Here is an 8,355-nt window from a genome sequence, read left to right on the forward strand (position 1 = left end):
GTGTGTGTGTGTGTGTGTGTGTGTGTGTGTTCCTCCACCAAACTTCCTTGGTACAGTGACTTTTCTACTCATGTTCCCCACTTCCATTCTGCCTCCAAAACACTTTCCAGAGGTTATCTCTCTGTTTCCCTACAATAAAACCACCCCTTTCTGTACTGAGGAGGCCCTCCTTTCCCTAGTTGCTAATGAATATTATTTTGTCCTCTCTTCCTCTTTTCTTTTCCTGGGGGGAAAAGAAAGTGCAGTACATCAGCAGTAGATTAAAACTTGGCTGAACCTTTACCTTGAAAGCCTGTGGCTTTGAACATCCTGCGCTGGGACAGTCACTGCAGGTGCCCACTGCTTCTGTTCCTACAGGACATCAAAAGCACCTTCTACAAATACCATTGCACTTGGCAGCTGCTCTTTCCTTTGCTCCTTAGGCCAGGTTGCTTCCACCTGACTCCTGCTATCCTCCATCTGCAAAGGCATCCCTGTAAGTTTGGGTAAGTGACTGCTGCTCTTCATATGGGCTACTGGGATATTTGAGACTGGCCATCTCTGTAGGTCCTGAAATAGGAATGGATGGATTCTGAGCTCTATTTCCAAAACCCAGTCTCTGTTTCAGTGCAAGACTAAGAACTCCTTTATGCCTTACACTTTCTGTTATGTAGTCAACAATTCCTCACAGGAGCAGAAGGTGTCTCCTGAGTAATTGAGCCCTCTCTCCTGTGTTTGAATACAATTATTTTTCAAAAAGTGTCCACAAGAACATCAGGTTCAGACCCTTTCTCATACCAGTCCCAAAGCACCCTATAAAAAGCTCTACAATATACCATGGATGAAGAGTAGGTGAGAAAGGGCTACTAACAATGCCTCATTGTCTTCATGGTTTGCTTTTTATGGGTGATAGCAATGTCACTTTTAATTTATGGAGCCCTCCTTCTGGGGAGTGCTTGGGGACATTAAAGAGTCAACTCCAACTTTCTAATGAAGTAGTATAACATCACCCCTCTTGTATGGATAGGGAAACAGAGGCCTTAGGGTAGTTACATTTTTAAGGTGTGTTTTAAAGGGTCAAGCTGTAAAATCAGCTGCTGTGCATGAAGACTTAGATACTCGCTAGAGGATATGGTCAAGTATGTACAGAGTGAAGGGTCAAGAGCTTTATGCAGCTTTCTAGTTGCTGCCGCACTTTTAATTTCAAAAAGATATTTGCTCAAGCTGTGTGTGTATCAGGTGCTGTATATATTTACTTATGATTTAAATGTTCAAAAGATCGGGTGTCTCTTCAGCTAATCCAGGCTTTATTAATTAGGGATAATTATTTGTTTATCCAGTGATTTTCTCATGTGCAGAATAGAATTATAGATGATGATACAATTATTTACTCTATATTCCAGTCTGCAGTTTGTATGTGTTATGGAATTATGTGTTTAATTATGAATGAAAGGGAAATGATCACATGCTGTATTGTGGTTCTATTTATAAGGAATGATTAAAGATGGAAGCTATAAACATATTATATAAACAAGCAGTAAGAGCTATAGAGAGTATCAAGAACATCAGTAGGAGGTATGAATATAAACCATAGTTATAAGCAATCTATTGATCTGATGGACTCCAGCATTAGTTTAACCATTAATTAAAATACTTCTCACTTTTAACAGTTTTATACAGTTTAGAAAGTTAACATAAAGTATGACCCTTCCTGGTTTAACTTAAACCAGAGTCCCCCAGCATCCCAGATGCTTTGCAGCCCTGGGTTGGGCTCTCTGCTCCAGAGCAGGGCTGGCCCCACTCTTCTGCTCCCTTGCAGGAGTGCCAGCAGAGACTGCAGTCTGCCCCCTACCCCCCACCCCATACCTCCTCAGCACAGAAGTAGCCAGCATGTGGTATGGTAGCTAACGCTGAGAGGTGTCTGTGTAAGGCAGACAGGACAGAGTCTGCTTAGGGCTTTTTGGAGCTAATCAACAAGTTAGCTGGTAATATCCCTCCATTCCTTCCTTGGAAAAGGTTGCTTAAGAAGAGCTTGAACTAATGAGAGGCTTTTGTTTTCTTCATGGAGTGCTAAATGCTGTGTTATCAACTCCATCACTGGTCAGGAACAGCAAGGTGGGGGGAAACCCCCTAATCAGAGCATCCTGCCAGGGCCTGGCAACATCCCCCATCACCTCAGCATTGTGGAAAGGAAGGAAGGGCTGCTCTAGCATCCCCCAGCTTCTAGCCTGAGCCACTGCAGGTATGTGCCTGCATTTTCTCAGTCCAGAGGGAATGTCTGGGCAGTTGCAAAGTGGTTCAGCCTTGCCAGGTTAGACTAACCTGAAAAGATTGAATCAATTCAGTGTCAGGCTTTTTGAATGTCTGTTTCTAGCCTAGGAGACTAGTATCATGGATCTTCCAATTTACACATTTTCCCTCCTTTATACCTGTATATTAGGATGGTAATAGTTAACCGTGTAACCTATGAAGTTTCAGCAGGATGAATCCTGCCACTGCTACATGCTGTTGCTTTGCAAAGCCAGGTTATGACAACTACCTGACACTTCTAGAACAGAACTATTCTAGAATAGAAGCAAAAAAACCCCAAAACAAACCATCTCCCCATTTCTCTGAGAAAGGAGCTTTAATTTTATCCACAGTTTCTTTGATCATCAATTTAGGTGGCTTACCTCTGTTTTACATGATTTGGTGCCGAAAGCTATACCAATACCTAAATAAAAAATCTGTATAATTAGTTCTGATTCTTTACAGAGTTTTGTCTGCACAGCTCCTAAAACTATGGCCAACTTTTCAGGAGTAACCAGTGATTTGGGTACTTGAGTTTTTGGATGGCCAGTTTGTGAGACCTTAAAGGTACTAGCTTCTCAGAAAATGCTGAATGCCTACTTTTCAAAAACCATTTCCCTATAAAAGTGCTAGAAACAAGGAGCCGAAAATATTTGAATAGATTTGAAGATTTTTGCCTAAGGTATTAAACCAGAGGTTATATTTCTTTATTGTACCTTATGGATTGAATTTGGTGGCAGCAACTTTACTGGAACTGATAAAACATTCACTGGCCTTAATGGAGTTGTATCTGCATACAACAGGGTTCAGTGAGAGTCCATATATTTTGAAGCTTCACCTCATCTAGAATTAAAAACATGGGACAGGAAAATAGAGCTTTCCTTGCAATTACTTGCAGTGTTTTTATTTTCAACTGCTGGACACATATCAGTGTTTTTTTTCCAAAAAGGGAAGGGCAGAGTGGTAGTGGGAGGAGGGAGAGAAATGGTAGGAGACAGGTCTGATGGGGATGAAGCAGAAGAAAATATGATAGGAGGCTCAACAAGGGAGGATTGTCTGCAGTTGAACTGAGACAGAGGAACATGTCTGCAGTCTGTACCAAACATTGCATCATTATTTATTTTCGAATGTGGCTCAGGAGCTACACTTCATGGAATGGACATTTTGTATTCATGAGGGTGGCCAGGAAGACAAATGACACTTTTTTATTCAATCTTCTTTGCAACATTATTAGGGCACATCACTGTTCAAAATAAGTTCCTTTTCCAGGAATGTAAAGTATTGCGACAATCTCTGCACTTTTACCCACACAATAGTCATTTGGTCATCAAAAATACAATATTTTTGGGTGCCTCAGAGGGTTCAGAGCAGAGTCTACCACAAAATGGCTCTGGAAGTTAACCTCCTTATAGCTATGGATGTAGCTAGCATCTCTGTGTTCATACTGCTGGGCTTTTATACAGCCTTTGGCACAGTGAACCACAAGTTACTGCTACCCTGACTGTATGATCAAGCAAAAGGATAGATGACCAAATGACTAATTTGGTGATGGTAAGCATTTCTTCACTCTGAAGTCCTTCAGCTGCAGGGTACTGTAAAGCAGCGGGGCCAATCTTTTTGGCACAAATGCCACAAATTAGTCCCACAACCTCTCTGAATGGCACTCTGATCCCCCGCTTCCATGCCCCTCTGCTGCCCTGCTTTCTGCTTCCATCCCTGTGCTCCCTACCCCATCTGCTACTCTGCCTTTTGTTTCCTGCCCTATCTGCCATGGTGTTGCTTGTACCCTGCCTGATCTGCCAAATGCCATACCCACAGGCTGCCCTTGCCAATTGTAGCATATGTGCTGCAGGTTGGCCAGACCTGCTTTAAGAGATCCAAACTGTCCTCACTTTTCTTTAACATGAGGCCACTGGGAGACATAGTAAGAAGCACAGGAAGCCACAGAAGAACTTCACTAACTCAGTGTGTCAGTGACTTAGAGCTGTGTACCATTCTCTCCTATTATGTCTACTGCCCCTAGTACTACAATATGAAAATGACCACAAGATACCAGCTGTCTCATGACCATGTAACAGCACTTTCCTGAAACATTGTACTTTACCTCCGGCTTGAAAAGCTTTTGTCCTCTTCTTCTGGATGAAGATCTGACCACAGCTATCTGTGCATCTGTCTCCTCCAGCCTGGATGAATGTAACTCATGATATCTGTGTTTGCAGCAGAATGTGAAGGTGATGCTCAGGGTGGCACAGAATGTGCCTGTCCATCTCCTTGATGGCTTAATTCACTTTAAACATGTCGGACCTATGCTCAAGTCCCTTTGATTGATCCCGATTAGTGTTCAATGCCAGTTGAAGAGATTTTTCCTCATTTTCAGTGCAGTAAGTGGCCCCAGATTGGGGTATAGTGGCAGAATGTCTAAGGCATCTTGCTGTGGCTCCCAGGGTGTCAGTTCATGCCCCAGTCTGGGCTCAGGCTAAAAGCTGTCCCCTGTTGACTCAGCTGTAGATAGGTACCTGTTCATTCAGGTTGGTTAGTTATAGGCAATGGACATGCATTGCTTCTTCTATGCTATTGGCTGTTGTGCTTTTTTGCCTTTGTCTGGTTTTTTGAACAATGGCCACAGCAAAAATTGGGAGTTTTGACTGATGTGCACTGATGTCTACAATCAATCTCTCAGCTAACTGGCTGCAGGGCCTTGCTTTTCCACTTAATATCAAACCAGCTGCCAGATTCGAGGCCAGAAAGGCAAGGACTGTGGGAATTTTTGCCTTCCTTTATAGTAGGAGTACCAGAAGTGCCAGAAAGTCCATAAAGGTGCTCAGACACTACAATGCTGTATGGCAGTATAAAATCCCCCAAGATAGATAGATAAGTATTACAAGTGATCATAAGGAATGGAAAAGTGTGCTTAGTTTAAAATGTTTTTGTGCATAATAAATAGACTGTTTTTAGTCAGTTCTCTGTTTGGGAAGTCCCTCAAGTTCATTGTGGTTGTCCTCGCAACAAACATACCTCTTCTTTCCCTGCCCCCCAACCTTTCTAATTTGTACTACTTTAACAGATACCATTATGAGACCACACTGGGAAATTCCCAGGGTCCCTAGTGCCATTTGCTGTCATTTGTGCTATGTAAAGAGGCTGAAGTGCCATATGTTCCTTTGTAAGTGAAAGGCTGTTTCACCCAGCACATTTATTTTCAACTTGGTCTAATTCTCCTTATGCTTTAATTAGTTTTACAACATTGTAACTGCTTTGACATGAGTAGAATTGCACCTCCTTATACAGAACCATGTAAGAAAATAATCTGTACCAAACAGTGGAATACCTAGGGCAGAGGACCAGAGCAGGTGCCCTGGGTACTAACTTGGGGGGGATGTATGGGGGGGGGACAGACCAGAAAAATATGCAGCCGCATAACGAGCAGCATGGTGACAGCCAGAAATCTCCACTGCCCTGTGTGTGGCAGCATGCCCCAGGTGCCCAGCTGTATCATTATGACCCTGGGCCAAAAGTCTCTCTTCTCTTCAAGAAACCCTTATTAATATGGGGGGACTGGACTTGGTAGCTCAAGAGGCCTCTTCCAATCCTTTGCTCCTATGGACACTGGCATGCCTTAACGAGGGTAGGCCTTCGGTTACTAGAAAATGTTCATGTTAAAGTGTGAGTTGCAGGAGTTGTTGTGTGAAATAATAAAAGTGACTGGACAATAAATCAATTTGACTGGCCTCAGCCTAAACTCCTGATCTAACTCCTGATCTGTATGACCACATACATGGCAGGTTGAAAGAGACTGCATATCCTGCTTTTCCATAAGATGTCCTGGGATGAGCTTTGGGAACATCTGGAAGGTCCTAGCTTTTAATTAATCAATAAGGAGCATTATTTTGATAACTTAGAAGGCTTGTTTAAAGCATATGCAGTAGCTATTCTGAGTAGAATTTGCTCTGTGTTTTCCAGGCACAAACAGTTCAGTGGAAAGAGTGCTCAGTGAACTGAGTAATTTGGGAGTGAAAAGAAATGTCAAATGAACAGGGATGTTTTCAAGGTTATTCTTTTGCTCAGGGTGAATTCTAGTGACACTTGTTCATTCAAGGTCTGAGTTGTAGAAAGATATCATTGGTCCTATGAAACATGCGTCTTGGTGATTCAGAAGCTGCATTGAAAACATGATCAAATGCAATGATTTCCTGATAAAGTCACCATAACACTGTCACCATGCTGCTCATTATGCGTCACCATAACACTGCCTCTGATTTTTTAATGTTAAAATTGGATGAAATTCTGGACAAATATGCTAGGGGTTTCACTAACTTCGGAGAGTAGGGGATGGGGAAGGAAATGGTGTCATTGAATATTTGATTTTCAATACCATGCCTCCAAAAGACTAGAAAAATGCTGCTCAGTTTGTTTACAGGAATAAACTGACAGTTTATGTAGATCACTTCCTAACAGCAGCCTGGTACTGCAGTCAACCCGGAAGTCTTCAAGTAGATAAGGCTTTGCCTCTTGCTGTTGCATAAAAATGTGGATGATTTCTTGATACTGTTTACAAGGAGCTTGGAAAAGGTGATTACAGTAATGACAGAGAAGTGGGAGAGCCTTGTTGGTAAAAGTAAACGTTTAATAGCTTAATAACTAGCTTTAGAATAACTGGCAGGCACCTGGCAAGGGCAGGCCCAGGGGACACTGCAGCTGCAGAGGGAAGCACCAGGCCCCTGCACAGAGCAGGCAGGCAGGCAGGCTCCAGCAGGGGGGAAGATCAGGCTTGCTGCTTTTTTTTCTTCTCCCTTCGGTGGAGCTTGCCTTCCTGGGCTGCTGATGGGCTGCCTGCAGAGCCCCTGAGCTGCCCAGAGCCTGGTACTTCCCTCCATGGCTGTAGGGTAGGAAACTAAAACTCCTCGGAGGTGTTTTACTTTGCAGCGCCCTAAAGTAATTTGCTGCATCCCAAAGTCATTTAAGGCACATTACATCACCGAATGTGCTACAGTGGCTGGAATCAACGTGCAATATGCCCCCAAATGTGCAAATAGCAATGGCATTAAAGCCGTGCAAAAGGCATTTATTTAACCCGCTTTAAAGTGTTGTCTACAAACACCCCTACTTCCAAGTTTCTTAGCACAAGTCACACATTGCCAGCTCTGTCTGATCTTTTGTGGTGATGTTATTAACTATTTTAGGTTCCTCAATCCTGAAGTCCTTCCTGTCCAGTTTTCACTTATTCTGGCAAACTTTTATTGACTTCAGTGTTTATTTTGAAGGGACAGCAGCTCCTAGTGTTTTGCATGTGGTATGAACTTGCTCATATGGAGCTGTTACTTATTCCACACAAGCGCTGTGCTTGGCCACAAACAGATTCACAAGATGCCTTCTAGACTAAAAGCTGTCTACCAGTTTGCATGCCGCTGTGAGGTACAATCCCTAGCAGCTGTGCAGAGTAGAGACTGCTCATGGGGGTGGAGGGATGAAGAGGTTGGACTAAGGGAGGACCGTCTTTTTTAAAAAAAAAAATGGGACAGGTGGGCATGTTTTTTCCCCCAAACACTTAGGCCTTTACTTCAGTCTATCCTTAGGACTGTGCAAGGAGTTTGGGGTGTGCCTACATAGATAAAATCCATTTTACTTCAAAAGGGAGGGGAAGGATGAGCATTTTAGCACCAGCTGAATGTCTTGGTGAGCTTCCTCACCCGGCAGGGATGCCAGACCGCTCTCGGGGGCATCTTTAGCACTGCCTGCCAAGTGAAGCTGCTAAGAGCCGGGCTGGTGAGACATGGGCAGGACCGACTGCAAGCACTGACAGTCTTGGGGGTGGCGCCGACCCGGGCTTGCAACGCCCACGCGTCAGGCAGGTCCCCGCAGCCCTGCGCTTCGGAAAGGAGGAAGTGAAGGGAAAGGCGGTTACGGCTCCGCGCCTTCCGCGAGCTGCGTCCTGACAGGAAGCTCCGCGGACGCGGCTGCGCGCGGCTCCTTCCCTGGGAGGGAGGTCGGAAAACTTGCCCGGCTCCCGCCCTTACCCAGCGGCGCGCGGAGCGGGCGGGAGCAGCGCGAGTCCCCGGCGCCGGCGGAGCGGGGCGGGCGCCCGATCCC

Source organism: Gavialis gangeticus, unplaced genomic scaffold, assembly GCF_001723915.1.
Source record: "Gavialis gangeticus isolate Ggan-Ray unplaced genomic scaffold, GavGan_comp1, whole genome shotgun sequence".
NCBI lineage: Eukaryota > Metazoa > Chordata > Crocodylia > Gavialidae > Gavialis > Gavialis gangeticus.